This window comes from Musca vetustissima, unplaced genomic scaffold, assembly GCF_032173495.1.
Source record: "Musca vetustissima isolate MV318-11 ecotype Yass unplaced genomic scaffold, APGP_CSIRO_Mvet_v1 utg13812, whole genome shotgun sequence".
NCBI lineage: Eukaryota > Metazoa > Arthropoda > Insecta > Diptera > Muscidae > Musca > Musca vetustissima.
This window is the reverse complement of record NW_026877288.1, coordinates 141491-157000: the sequence shown is the minus strand read 5'-3', so window position 1 is coordinate 157000 and position 15510 is coordinate 141491.

Sequence of the window (15510 nt, the reverse complement as noted above, 5' to 3'; positions counted from 1 at the left end):
GAAAAATTAAACAATTTGGAAAAAAAAATCCGCACCTCTTCTTTGAAAATTCACGCCTCTTTAGGTATTTGAAAATGTTTTTATTAAAAAAAGTCGAGGTCTCAAAATTGTTTTCAAATAGAAAATAATTATTTCACAACGAACAACTTTATTTGCATGGGAAAAACTTCTCACTCCTCAACCTTATAGAGCAAGGTATAAAAATACCATTTCGTTTGGGAAATTTGGTTAGAAACTTAAAAAAAAACATCTGAAAATTGACTACACCTTTATTTGGAGGCCATGTAAAACCATGGACCTATGCTGACAAGATTATGTAAAGTGATATTTTAACCTGGGAGAACCTCACCTCAATGAGGCTTGTGTATCCTTTTAAAACCTAAAATACAAATTTTCACAAAAAAGTTGATCGGAAAATCCCAATGTGTCGAATTATTTCTGTGTCCATCTTATCCTGATCAGATTATATCGCATCCCCCTAGGTATCCAATTCTCCAGTTCTCAGATATGAAATTAAATTTTTTATCGAAGTGCAAATTTTATATTGGAGCTACACCCAAATATCAGACAATATTTTCAAATAGAATAAAAAAGTTTCGTTTGAAAAACTTTTCGGAAATCCTCAAAATCCTGCTGTAATAGGATAATTACAGATACTTTTTCGTATTAAGCCACAGACCAAATACAATTATTTTGGCCGAAGAGTTGGTTATCCTTTGAAATATATGTTCTAGGCCCAAAATTTTTCCTATATCACTTTCATCCATCCGACGATTGGTCTGTCAATATGCATCTAAAGGTGGAACTCTACTATGTGAAATATATGTTAGAGGACAAATGTGCAAAATCTATTTTTATCTTCTTTTTAGTCGGTCCGCAGGTCACAATAACGTCTCCATATTTCGATATTTGGAATCGGAATGAAATCTGGGAAAGGATTTCAATATTTTAAAGGTCCTACATATATTGTTTAATCAAAGTGGGCGTAATTAGACACCGACATATATATTTATACCCTCAGGAGGATATATACACTTTGATACGGTGAAATTGTGCCTCATCGAAACATTGGTGTTAGACCCCATGTTTATTTGGACCAAATCAGTTTCAGAAAATTTGGAGTCGATTTAGCCATGTCCGTCCGTCCGTCCGTCCGTGCGTTGTCCGTCTGTCTGGCTGGCTGGTGCGCACGATAACTCTCGAGAGGAATAATCGGAATTTCATCCCAACATTGCACATCTTAATATTTCTTCCAAACTTAGTTTATGTTGGAAGATGGGGAATATCCTTCTGGTATCTCCCCCACAAAATGGTCAATATTATGCTAAAAATTAATTTTATAATAATATGCAAACGGACTCTCCGATTTTAATGAAATTTTGCACAACCTATCTTAAGCATAGCATAGCATAGATTAAGTAGGAAGATTGGACCCATTGGTCCGGTTCCGGTTCTGGTACCTTCCCCACGAAGGGTCAAAATCTTGAATATTTATAAATCCAATATCAGGCGAATGGAATGTCCGATTAACCAAATCCAAAGGTGGGACTCGCCTACCCTTTTCTCTGGTACATCCTACAAAATGGGTCAATATTATATGTTTGATCAACATAAAACGAATAATGAAACCTGTGTATAACTCCGAATACCTCCTCCGCATACCATAGGCTGAGGGTATATATCTGTCGGCAATACCGACTGACACCTTTTTACTTGTTTGTTTAAGGATTTTGTTTTTTTTTTTTTTTTAATCGAATAGGCTGTATTTACCATTTGGAGTCCTGTTTATAAGTTCATAAATCACATGCGCGGCTTATGACCAATTTTGAATTAAAAAGATTTTGAGACAAATTTCCCTACTCCAACCCGGCATATGAAAATGTATCTTCCGTTTTTTCAGATATTGAATATTTAGGCCACTCTTTCCCCATCTTATTTGCCTTAATTCGGTATTGTTAATCAATAGACAACATTCATACTAAAAATTAGATATATCGGCCCATATTTCTTTGCATGCTACCTATATTGGGATATTTTCCGATTTTACAAATTTGGTAGATTTTAGTCACATTTTCCAACAAATTTCTCTCGGTAATTTAATATTAAAGATTCCTACCAGGGATGGTTCGTGTGAGGAATTAGTAGGTTTTCGACTGTCAAAAAGTCGATCTAGACATGAGTGTCCGTCTGTCCATTATAATTTGTAAACACAATACCACAGTTATGGACCAATCTTCACGAAATTTTGCATGTAGGATGATCAGATCTTATTTAGTAAACCATTACTACACTACAGAGGGCGGAAATATAGCGCTCATCCCTTTGAAATTTTTCATGAGATTCCAGTTATGGTCAAGGACAACGTATATAATTTTCGGTGATGATCAGGTAATAATTTTGGGATGAAGTGGACCGAAAACTTTTTATACCCTTCACCACACTGTGGTACAGGGTATTATGTCTTTGTGCATATGTTTGTAACAGGCAAAAGGAAACGAGATGGACACATGGTTCCTTTTGAGAATATGCATAGAATCACTTTTTAAGTCGATTTATGCATGTCCGTCCGTCCGTCCGTCTGTCCGTCTGTCCATGTATTTTTGTGAACAAAGTACAGGTCGCATTTATGATCCGATTTGAATGAAATTTGGCATAGGTCACTTATTCGGCCCAAGGACGAACCCTATTGAAATTGGGAAAAATCGGTTCAGATTTAGATATAGCTCCCATATATATATTTAACCGATTTAATGTAAACGGTCCCTATATATCCTTCTATTTGCACGAAATTTGGTACAGCCTAATCATTTAGGTCTAGAATGATGCCTGCCAAATTTCGTGAAAATCGGTCCAGATTTAGATATAGCTCCCATATATAGTTTCGTCCGATTTCATGTAAATGGTGACCCCAAAGTCCCTATATATCCTTCGATTTGCACAAAATTTGGCATAACGTACTGAATTAAGCCTAGAGTGATGTCTGCCAAGTTTCAAGAAAATCGCTCCAGATTTAGATATAGCTCCCATATATAGTTTCGTCCGATTTCATGTAAATGGTGCCCCAAAGTCCCTATATATCTTTCGATTTGCAAGAAATTTGGCATAACGTACTGAATTGAGCCTGGAGTGATGCCTGCCAAGTTTCGTGAAAATCGGTCCAGATTTAGATATAGCTCCCATATATAGTTTCGTCCGATTTCATGTAAATGGTGCACCAAAGTCCCTATATATCTTTCGATTTGCACGAAATTTGGCATAACGTACTGAATTAAGCCTAGAATGATGCCTGCCAAGTTTCGTGAAAATCGGTTCAGATTTAGATATAGCTTCCATATATAGTTTCGTCCGATTTCATGTAAATGGTGCCCCAAAGTCGATATATATCCTTCGATTTCCACGAAATTTGGCATAACGTACTGAATTGAGCCTAGAGTGATGTCTGCCTTATAGATTGATTTTAAGTAATTTACGCACCTGTGACAAGTGTGTTTGAAATCGCTTAATATTTGGATAGAGCTTCCATATATATTTTCGCCCGATTTCAAGTAAATTGGGCATCAAACTCCTCATGTTAGTCAGATTGACATCAAATTTTGCACAACGTACAAAATTGAGCATAGAATTACGTAGTTGCGTTTTCTAGAAGTGCAGACATAGCCCAACGGATGACCTATTTATATTTGTTTGAAGTCGATTTACATTCTTTATGGACAGATCTAGGTAGATTCACATTTAGATAAATATAACATATTATATTTCATCTAATTTCATGTTAATAGTCCTGTTTAATATACCCATAGTGGTGAAGGGTATCATATAGTCGGCCCCGTCCGACTTTACTACTTTCCTTACTGTTTTTTTTTGTGTTTTTTTCGAGTCGATCTATAATAGGCCATAATTATAAGTCGAACATAACAACACAACTCATGGTGAAGGAAATTGGGACAAGTAATTAGATGGGCTGTATTGAATATTACAGCCTGTTTTTGTAAAATTCTAAACGAACGAATTCGAGTGACTTACGACCAAACCTTTGTTAATGTAAACAAATATTTTTTGATTCAAAACAAAAATAAATGACATATTTTTCAAAACCAAGGAGTTTGGTCGTAAGTCACTCGAATTCGTTCGTTTAGAATTTTAGAAAAACAGGCTGTTAGTATTATTCGGAATATATGTCAGTGTAAGGAAGAGGTGCTGTTGACCTCTTATCGGGCAAGAGGTTGCAAATATCACGAAATATGGCCCTGGCTCGGACGAAACATCCGCAGAAAGTTAGAGTTCTGTGGTAGTTGTGTAGGGTATCGTTTAAATTGGCTTTTTTCTTCTGTCTCATAGAAAAGCTGAATGTCTTCTTATGTCTCATAGACGAGATGAAGGTCCTCTTCTGTCCCAGAGATGAGCTGTAGATAGATTTCGAAGTCCACAACCTTCTTAGCGAAAATTATAAATATATAAGCACACTTTTTTCCATAGTCCTATATGAGAATACCTTCCAATTTTTTGAACTTTCCAACAGATATGCCTGTGTTTTGTGGTACAAGTATCCCAGTTTAAAATGGCTGAAATTTTATATTTGTGATTCTTAATGATTGAAAAATTTCCTTACAAAAATCCATCTACATAAAACCGTACTTTTTGGTGTAGCCTCCATATACCTTTGCCTTCCGATTTTTGAATTTATGAAGTTTTTAGTGTTGTTTCAATATAAATGACTGCAATTTAAGGTTCTTAGGAAGTAGCAACCTTTGTTACAGGGTATTCTTATTCGAAAATAACCTTACAAAAATTCCCTGTATAGGTTCACCATTTTCTTATATCGCACCTGATATAAAGTTACTTATTTCGTCAACTACGAAAAATGTTCTTGTTTCTTCGAAAATCAAACATAAACAGTTTGTTGACACTTGAAATTGGGTTATTTCAAGGGTTGAAGGCTTACTCCACCCCCTCATGCTTAGTAACCTGCCTGGTTACCAAGAAAATCGAACCCTTACACATTTTCAATAACAAAAACCTAACTAAAAATAAAAAAAATATTTCAATATTTTTTTTTCAAAATTCTCAAACACCTCTATGGACTCCTAAACATTTTCAATACAAAAAATCTGCTACTAAAACTGAAAATATTTTTTTTAATTAATAAAAAATTCCTAAACACCTCCAGAAGCTCTATTGTCTACCACAATGTCTACCTCATCATCATCATGACGATGATGATATTTCCGTTTTACAGGGTTCTTCTTGAGGAAATCAACCAACCAACGAAGAACAACTACAACAAAAATTCGATATATTGATTTTTAGTTTTGGGTTCGCTTTTCTTCTCTTTTCCAACAGTTCCTAAAATAGATTTTTCTTTTGAATTCAAAAACAAAACAAAGCAAAATCATTACAACAACAACAAAGTAAGCTATACACATACTATTTTCCGAGCGGAATTATGTTCTGTTAGCACTTTAAATTTTGAATTTTTATTTTTGGGATTTTTTTGGAATTTTTTCTTGTATTAAATATTTTTTTTTTTTAAATTTCACAACACAATTTTTTGGTTCTTTAAAATTTTGTTTTCTTTTTTGTGAGAATTTATTTTTTTTATTATTTTTTTCAGATTTCAATATTTTTTATTTTCAAAATTTCAATATTTTTTCATTACAAATTTATTTTTTCTTTCCCACACACTTCGCCTTGCCTTGTAATACAAATTTTCAAAGAAGCATTTCCGTGTGCTCTTTAAGAAAAATTGACCTAAATTTGCATTTTTACTGGGTTAGATCTCCAAACACACACCAACACATAACTACAAACGTACACACGTATTTTTGTTTTATTCATAAATTTTCCTTCAATTCTTTAATTCAAATTGCAATATTATTTTTCATTTCTTAAAAAAATTCCAATACAAAAAAGCCTTCACTCGTTCGTGGGGCTACATTTCTATAAAAAAGTTTTTCAAACCGTTCTGATTTCTCTTTTAAAAAAATTTCTTTTATTTTTTTGGTTTTTTTCTGTAACGATTTTTTGGTTCACGCTTACGATTCGCGTTATAGACCCGTTCACGGTTGTCGTGCAACTGAAATTTGATTTTGCAGTTCCTTAAACAGCCAAGCAAAGGAACAAAGCCAGTCAAGTCAGCCAACCAACCAGCCATCCATCCACACCGACAGGCGACCCCATGAATGTGTTTGGGAGCTTTGTTATGTCAGTGTGTGTGTATGAACACAACATGTTCCGTTCTTGCACACACACACTCTCCCATAGCACACAGGCTGGTTGACTGTTTGGCTGGCATTCTAACAGCCAATGGCCCTAAAGCTTTTTTTGTGACGTCAGCACAAAGGCTAAACAATTTACTTCTCATATAGAATTTATTAAGGCCGCTATTGTTGTTGGAGTTGTTGTCGTATTGCCTTCTTAATTTTTCTAATACCTACAAGTGTTCGTAATGCCTACACGAATGAACGCACACACAAACCCACACATAATACATAGATAGGACATTCACAGTCGTACACATTTGAGAGTCCTTAGTTTCTGTTCTCTGCTCTCAGCGAAATTAAGAGAAAACACTGACAGTAGTCAAAGAGACCTATAAGAGGCGTGGATTTTTTTAAATAATTTTTTTTTCGAGATCTCTAAGAGGCGTGGATTTTTTAAATAATTTTTTCCGAAGCCTCTATGAGGCGAGGATTTTTTTAAATAATTTTTTTCGGGATATCTAAGAGGCGTGGATTTTTTTAAAAATTTTTTTCGGGAACTTTAAGAGCCATGGATTTTTTAAATAATTTTTTTCGGGATCTCTTAGAGGCGTGGATTTTTTAAATAATTTTTTTCGGGATCTCTAAGAGGCGTGGATTTTTTAAATAATGTTTTTCGGGATCTCTAAGAGGCGTGGATTTTTTAAATAATTTTTTCTGAGGCCTATATGAGGCGTGGATTTTTTAAATAATTTTTTCTGAGGCATATAAGAGGCGTGGATTTTTTAAAAAAAAATTTCTGAGGCCTATGTGAGGCGTGGATTTTTTAAATAATTTTTTCTGAGGCCTATATAAGGCGTGGATGTTTTAAATAATTTTTTCTGAGGCCTATATAAGGCCTATATGAGGCGTGGATTTTTTAAATAATTTTTTCTGAGGCATATAAGAGGCGTGGATTTTTTAAAAAAAATTTTCTGAGGCATATAAGAGGCGTGGATTTTTTAAAAAAAATTTTCTGAGGCATATAAGAGGCGTGGATTTTTCAAATAATTTTTTCTGAGGCCTATATAAGGCCTATATGAGGCGTGGATTTTTTAAATAATTTTTAAATAATTTTTTTTTTTTTTAAATAATTTGTTTTCTGAGGCCTATGTGAGGCGTGGATTTTTTAAATAATTTTTTCTGAGGCCTATTTAAGGCGTGGATTTTTTAAATAATTTTTTCTGAGGCCTATTTAAGGCGTGGATTTTTTAAATAATTTTTTCTGAGGCCTATATGAGGCGTGGATTTTTGAAATAATTTTTTCTGAGGCCTATATGAGGCGTGGATTTTTGAAATAATTTTTTCTGAGGCCTATATGAGGCGTGGATTTTTGAAATAATTTTTTCTGAGGCCTATATGAGGCGCGGATTTTTGAAATATTTTTTTCTGAGGCCTATATGAGGCGTGGATTTTTTAAATAATTTTTTCTGAGGCCTATATGAGGCGCGGATTTTTGAAATATTTTTTTCTGAGGCCTATATGAGGCGTGGATTTTTTTAAATAATTTTTTCTAAGGCCTATATGAGGCGTGGATTTTTTTAAATAATTTTTTCTGAGGCCTATGTGAGGCGTAAATTTTTTAAATAATTTTTTCTGAGGCCTATGTGAGGCGTGGATTTTTTAAGTATTTTTTCCTGGCCTACTCTCCCACCACTGTGTTCTCTCCCTCTTCAATTTATTCCCATTTTTTTCCTTGACTTCTATTCTATTGATTGGTTCTTCTTGATGTTGTTGTTCTTCTTCTTCTTCTTCTTTCCTAAATTTTTGACAGTTCTATTTTTAGCCGAATATGTTTCGTCTTATTGCTTAAAAAAAATTACGTTTTTGTGCAGGAGGTGTTACTTTTGTCCCACGACATCACTTTACAGAGACACACACGCACACACACAGACACACAAGGGAGTTACTTGGTTGTGGGAAAGCAAGTGAAGTATTACAGGATTACTGAGCCTTACAGCCAGAATGCGTAGGCTGTTGTGTTAGGTCTTCAACTTTTTTTTTGGGGAGTGGGCAGAGTGTAGGTCGTTACTGGCAGTCGATACACAGAGAGAAAAATTGGAGGAATTTTGAAATAATTTTTTCCGAGGCCTTCAGGAGGCGTGAATTTTTTAAATAATTTTTTCCGTGGTCTACAGGAGACGTGGACTTTAAAAATAATTTTTTCTGAGGCCTCCAGGATGCATGGATTTTAAAACTAATTTTTTCTGAGACCCCCAAAAATTTTTCGAGGCCTATAGGAGGCGTGGATTTCAAAAATATGTTTTCTAAGCCCTCCAGAATTTTCCAGAGGCCTCCAAGAGGCGTGGATTTTAAAAATAATTTTTTTGAGGCCTCCAGAATTTTTCCAAGGCCTCCAGGAGGCGTGGATTTTAAAAATAATTTTCTCTAAGCCCTCCAGAATTTTTCCGAGGCCTCCAGAAGGCGTGGATTTTAAAAATAATTTTTTCTGAGGCCTCCAGGAGGCGTGAATTTTAAAAATAATTTTTCTGAGCCCTACCATAAGGCGTGGATTCTAAAAATATTTTTTTCTGAGGCCTCCAGAATTTTTCCGAGGCCTATATGAGGCGTGGATTTTTTAAATAATTTTTTCTTAGGCCTCCAGGAGGCGTGGATTTTAAAAATAATTTTTTCTGAGGCCTATATGAGGCGCGGATTTTTTAAATAATTTTTTCTGAGGCCTACATGAGACGTGGGTTTTTAACATAATTTTTTCTGAGCCCTTCAGATTTTTTCTGAGGCCTACATGAGACGTGGGTTTTTAACATATTTTTTTCTGAGGCCTACATGAGACGTGGGTTTTTAACATATTTTTTTCTGAGGCCTTCAGATTTTTTCCAAGGCCTCCAGAGGGCGTGGATTTTTTAAATATTTTTTTCTGAGGCCTCCAGGAGGCGTGAATTTTAAAAATAATTTTTCTGAGCCCTACCATAAGGCGTGGATTCTAAAAATCCTTTTTTCCGAGGCCTCCAGGAGGCGTGGATTTTAAAAATAATTTTTTCTTAGGCCTCCAGGAGGCGTGGATTTTAAAAATATTTTTTTCTAAGCCCTCCAGAATTTGTCCGAGGCTCCAGGAGGCGTGGATTTCAAAAATATGTTTTCTAAGCCCTCCAGAATTTTCCAGAGGCCTCCAAGAGGCGTGGATTTTAAAAATAAATTTTTCTGAGGCCTCCATAATTTGTCCAAGGCCTCCAGGAGGCGTGGATTTTAAAAATAATTTTCTCTAAGCCCTCCAGAATTTTTCCGAGACCTGGATTTTTTAAATAATTTTTTTCCGAGGGTCCACAATTTTTTCTCCCCGTGTAGACTCATAAATTAGACACCTACGCTTATTATGGAAATTGACTTAACTAAATCTCTCTCAGACTCCCTCTCCTACTCAATGTTCTCAACCATTACCTCTACAATTCAATGGTTAACTAATAGAGAGAGAGAGTTAACCGAGAGAACTATCCACCAAAGCTTTCTCCTCCAACAAATCCTTCCATGGGCTTAAAAAACGTATTACCATAAAAAAGTCTGTGGAGCAGAGCGCATGCTCTGCATCCCCCAACAACAACAACAATGACAAAAGGACTAAATAAAATCCTTTCCAGGATGACGTCAATCGAAAGCAAAAGCTTTGGCATTTCTTGTTAGAGGGTGAACACTTCCATACGCACACACATAACAATTTTTTTTTTCTTTCATGCCTTTTGGTCAATAATATATATGGCCAAGTACGAAATTTACTACAAAACAAGAAGAAGGAAAAGCCATCCTGCCAACAACAGCAGCAGCAACAATAAATTATTAGTTGTGTGTGTTATTGGTGAAGCATTCTTTCAGGCAAACTGAAAAATGCCGGCAAAAATTTTACACATTTCTAACTAGACGGCAAATGTAAAGGGCACAAGTGAAAGAGAAGAGAGAAAGATAGGAAAAGAGAAAAAAATATTATACTCTCATTAACTAGCTGGCAAAAACACACACACACACATATTTAATAAGCATAAAATACCGCTTAAAATTTTTTTTAACTTCAAAAATGTTAAGATATCTTTAAGGAAATCTAATTCAGCAAAGCTGAATTGAAAATTTTTCATCGAATACCTTCTTCAGCTAAGCTGAATTGAAGATTACCTATAGGAAATCTAATTCAGCTAAGCTGAATTGAAGATTACCTATAGGAAATCTAATTCAGCTAAGCTGAATTGAAGATTACCTAAAGGAAATCTAATTCAGCTAAGCTGAATTGAAGATTACCTATAGGAAATCTTATTCAGCGAAGCTGAATTGAAGATTACCCATAGGAAATCTTATTCAGCTAAGCTGAATTGAAGATTACCTATAGGAAATCTAATTCAGCGAAGCTGAATTGAAGATTACCTATAGGAAATTGAATTCAGCTAAGCTTAATTGAAGATTACCTATTGGAAATCTACTTCAGCTAAACTGAATTAAAGATTACCTATAGGAAATCTACTTCAGCTAAGCTGAATTAAAGATTACCTATAGAAAATCTAATTCAGCTAAGCTGAATTGAAGATTACCTATAGAAAATTTAATTCAGCTAAGCTGAATTGAAGATTACCTATACGAAATCTAATTCAGCTAAGCTGAATTGAAGATTGTATAAAGGAAATCTAATTCAGCTAAGCTGAATTGAAGATTGCATATAGGAAATCTAATTCAGCTAAGCTGAATTGAAGATTACCTACAGGAAATCTAATTCAGCTAAGAAAATCTAATTCAGCTAAGCTGAATTGGAGATTTCTTAAAGAAAACAAAATTCAGCTAGGCTGAATTGAAGATTACCTATAGGGAATTTAATTCAGCTAGGCTGAATTGAAGATTATATAAAGGAAATCTTCAATTCAGCCTGGCTGAATTAAGGTTTATATAGGAAATCTTCAATTCAGCCTGGCTGAAATAAGGTTTCTGGTGGGAAATCTTCAATTCAGCCCAGCTGAATTAAGGTTTCTATAGGTAATCGTCAATTCAGCCCGGCTGAATTAAGGTTTCCATAGGAAATCTTCAATTCAGCCCGGCTGAATTAAGGTTTCCATAGGAAATCTTCAATTCAGCCCGGCTGAATTAAGGTTTCCATAGGAAATCTTCAATTCAGACCGGCTGAATTAAGGTTTCCATAGGAAATCTTCAATTCAGCCCGGCTGAATTAAGGTTTCCATAGGAAATCTTCAATTCAGCCCGGCTGAATTAAGGTTTCCATAGGAAATCTTCAATTCAGCCCGGCTGAATTAAGGTATCTATAGGAAATCTTCAATTCAGCCCGGCTGAATTAAGGTATCTTTAGGAAATCTTCAATTCAGCTTAGCTGAATTACGATTTCTTTGGGTAATTTGCAATTCTGCTTAGCTGAATTTGGGTTTCTATAAAAATTCTTCAATTTTGCTTAGCTGAATTAATATTTCTCTTTGAAATCTTTAATTTTACTTAGCTGAATTAGGGTTTGTATAAAATGTCTTTAGTTTAACTTAGCTGAATTGGGTTTTCTATGGAAAATTTTCAATTCTGCTTAGCTGAATTGGGATTTTCCTAGGAAATCTGCAATTCCGCTCGGCTGAATTAAGGTTTCTATAGGAAATCTTCAATTCAATTTAGCTGAATTAGGTTTTTCTTTGGATAATTTGCAATTCAGCTTGGCTGAATAAGGTTTTCTATTTTAAATTTTCAGTTCAGCTTAGCTGAATAGGAGTTTCTATGAAAAGTTCACAATTTAGCTTAGCTGAATAGGAGTTTCTATGAGAATTTTGCAATTTTGCTTAGCTGAATTAGGTTTCCTGCAAGAAATTTTCAATTTAGCTCAGCTGAATATGACTTCCCATGGGAATTCTTCAATTCATCTTAGCTGAATTAGGTGCATTGTGGATATTTTTCAATTCAGCCTGGCTGAATTGCAGAATTTGTTGACGTCACAATGCCCCGAAATTCATTGAGTAATATTCTGCTGTCCTGCAATGATGTTTTTTTCTTTTGTGTTAATTTCCTTTCCAGTTACTTGAAAATTTCATTCATTCAAAGTAACTGTACTTTTTGCTTTGGGGAATTGTAACATATATGCGTGTGTGTGCATGAATGTGTGCGTTGGATGTTTGTTTACCAACAAAATCCCACCTAAAATTTCATTGAAAAAAAAAATCACACAACGCAAATCCCTAAAATCTCCCTAGAGGGATTTTTGGGGGCGCAAAATCCGTAACATTTTTTTTTTTGCATGGCTGAATGACATAAAAAACAGACTGCAAAATATCATAAAAATAAATGACAAGCATTTTTAAATGTCACAAACCAACGAATTTCAATTCTACGGCCCACGTGAAATTTCCACATCGTATTTAGATTTTTTGTTGTCGAAGGCACAACAAAAAACTAAATTCAGCAAGCAACGCTTTGTATGTAGGTCTTTAATACTCTCCACATTTTCTCTTTTGAATGATTTGCTACTCTCTTTCTCTTTTTTGTTACATTTGCAACTCTCTTTCTTCCTTCCTTTTTGGCGAGTAATCAAGTAAATTATATTGTCGTCGTTCCCACAACAAACTGGCTGTTCATTTTGTTTTGTAATGTGTGTATGTGTGTGTGGCGTGTGTGTATGTGCCGTGGCGTTGTAAGTGCCAACACATGATGACGTCTGTGACGTCATCAAATTTGCTGACGTCTTTGTAACAACTCCTAATGAAATATATTGCAAAATAACCGTATATACCCACACTGCCACGAACAGGCATGCATACAGGCAGTCAGGCACACACACGCATGCACTCACACAAGCATACACCCTGGCTAACACAAAACCTACATCAACACAAATGTTGATGCCAAACTGGACTTTTTCGGGGGTTTTTCTTGTTGAAATTCTTATTCGACTTCCTTACTGCTCATACTCCTGCTTTCTCTGTTTCTCCCTCTCACCCACTCACTCTCTCTCTATAACTAAAGCATCCATTGTGTATAACTCGGTGCTGTGTTGTTTTGCATGGTTCGTTCCTGTTGTTGTTGTTGCTGTCGACTTATCATCGTTATTTTGTATTGAATTTTTTTTATTTTGGTAAATGTGTGGTTATTTGTGTACGCATGGGTGTGTGTGTGAGAGTGTGCGTGTGTGTTTTCTTCTTATAGGGCAAATGAAATGTCAAAAGCTGATGCTGATGCCACAGCCGTTGCTGAATCATTAAATTCCCATAAATGTTATGAAAATAAAGTTTAAAGAAAAGGAAAATAAGACAGTGGACCAAGAGAAACTAAGAAATGCAGCTGAATTAAATTTTCCATTAAAAATCAATAATTCAGCAAAGCTGAATATGAATTACAATGGGCAATCTTCAATTCAGCCCGACTGAATTAGGGTTTCTATAGGAAATCTTCAATTCAGCTTAGCTGAATTTGGTTTTCAATAGGAAAACTGCAATTCAGCCTAGCTGAATTAGGTTTCCGATAGGAAATCTGCTATTCAGCATAGCTGAATTACGTTTTCTGAAAGAATTCTTAAATTCAGCCCGGCTGAATTGAGGTTTCTATAGAAAATCTTCAATCCAGCCCGGCTGAATTAAAGCTTCTATAGCCCAGCTGAATTAAGGTTTCCCATGGGAAATCTTCAATTCAACTTAGCTGAATCAGGTTTCCCATAGGAAATCTTCAATTCAGCCCAGCTGGATTAAGGTTTCTATTAGAAATCTTCAATTCAGCCTGGCTGGATTAAGGTTTCTATTGGAAATCTTCAATTCAGCCTGGCTGAATTAAGGTTTCTATTGGAAATCTTCAATTCAGCTTGACTGAATTAAGGTTTCTATTGTAAATCTTCAATTCAGCCCAGCTGAATTAAGGTTTCTATAGGAAATCTTCAATTCAGCCCGGCTGAATTAAGGTTTCTATAAGAAATCGTCAATTCAGCCCAGCTGAATTAAGGTTTCTATTGGAAATCTTCAATTCAGCCCAGGTGAATTAAGGTTTCTATAAGAAATCTGCAATTAAGCCCGACTGCATTAAAGGTTCTATAGGGAATCTTTAATTCAGCCCAGCTGAATTAGGGTTTCCATCAGAAATCTTCAATTCAACTTAGCTGAATTAAGGTTTCTATATGAAATCTTCAATTCAGCCCAGCTGAATTAAGGTTTCTATATGAAATCTTTATTTCAGCCCAGCTGAATTTGGTTTTTTATAGAAAATCTTAAATTCAGGTAAGCTGAATTAGGTTTTCGATAGAAAATCTGCAATTCAGCTTTGCTGAAATACATTTCCAGTAGCTAATCTTCAATTCAGCTTAGCTGAATAAGGGTTTCAATAATAAATCTTCAATTTACCTCAGCTAATTCAGTGCTTCTGCACCACTGTCCATAAATAAACATTACCATTGACGACGCCTCGTTGTCTGCGAGGTCGTTAAAGGTGCTGCAACATTTGTTTTTTTGGAACAGCATCAATACCCAGAAAAGATCTAAATAAACAAAAACAGTAACAACAACTGCTATAAGAAGATTATAGTCGTCATCATCATCAACGGCATCCATACATGAAATCATGTAACCCGCGCACACACAACCAACCGCTGTCATTGTTTCCATAATCATCGTTAGCGTCATCATAATTCAATAACAACAAAAACAATGGCTCCCCCACCCCCCTTTCATCGGGCACAAAATGTCACAAAATATTGTAGCATGTTCGTGTCATTATGACACCAAGAGTGTATGTCAGGACATCATGTAAATGTCACACATGCAACCGGCAAAGATTTTTGTAGACCGTGTTTTTTCCTGGCTGAAAGGCCTGTGGCGTAATTATAGTGTAATTGTTGTTATGTAAAATATGGGATTTAAATTGGAAATTTTGCAATACAACCGCAGCTGAATAAGGTTTCCCAATGATTATCTTCAATTTAGCTTAGCTGAATTAGGGTTTCCATTAGAAATCTGCAATTCAGCTTAGCTGAATGCGGGTTTTCGTGGAAATTCTTGAATTAAGCTTAGCTGAAAATGGATTCTTGTGGGAAATCTTCAATTCAGCTTAGCTGAATTAAGTTTTCTATTGAAAATCTTCAATTCAGCTCAGCTGAATTAGGTTTTCTATAGAAAATCTTCAATTCAGCTTAGCTGAATTAGGTTTTCCATAGAAAATCTTCAATTCAGCTTTGCTGAATTAGGTTTTCCATAGAGAATCTTCAATTCAGCTTAGCTGAATATGGTTTCCTATTGAAAATATTCAATTCAGCTTATGGTTTCCCATCAAAAATCTTCAATTCAGCTTAGCTGAATTACATTTCCTTAAGGTAATC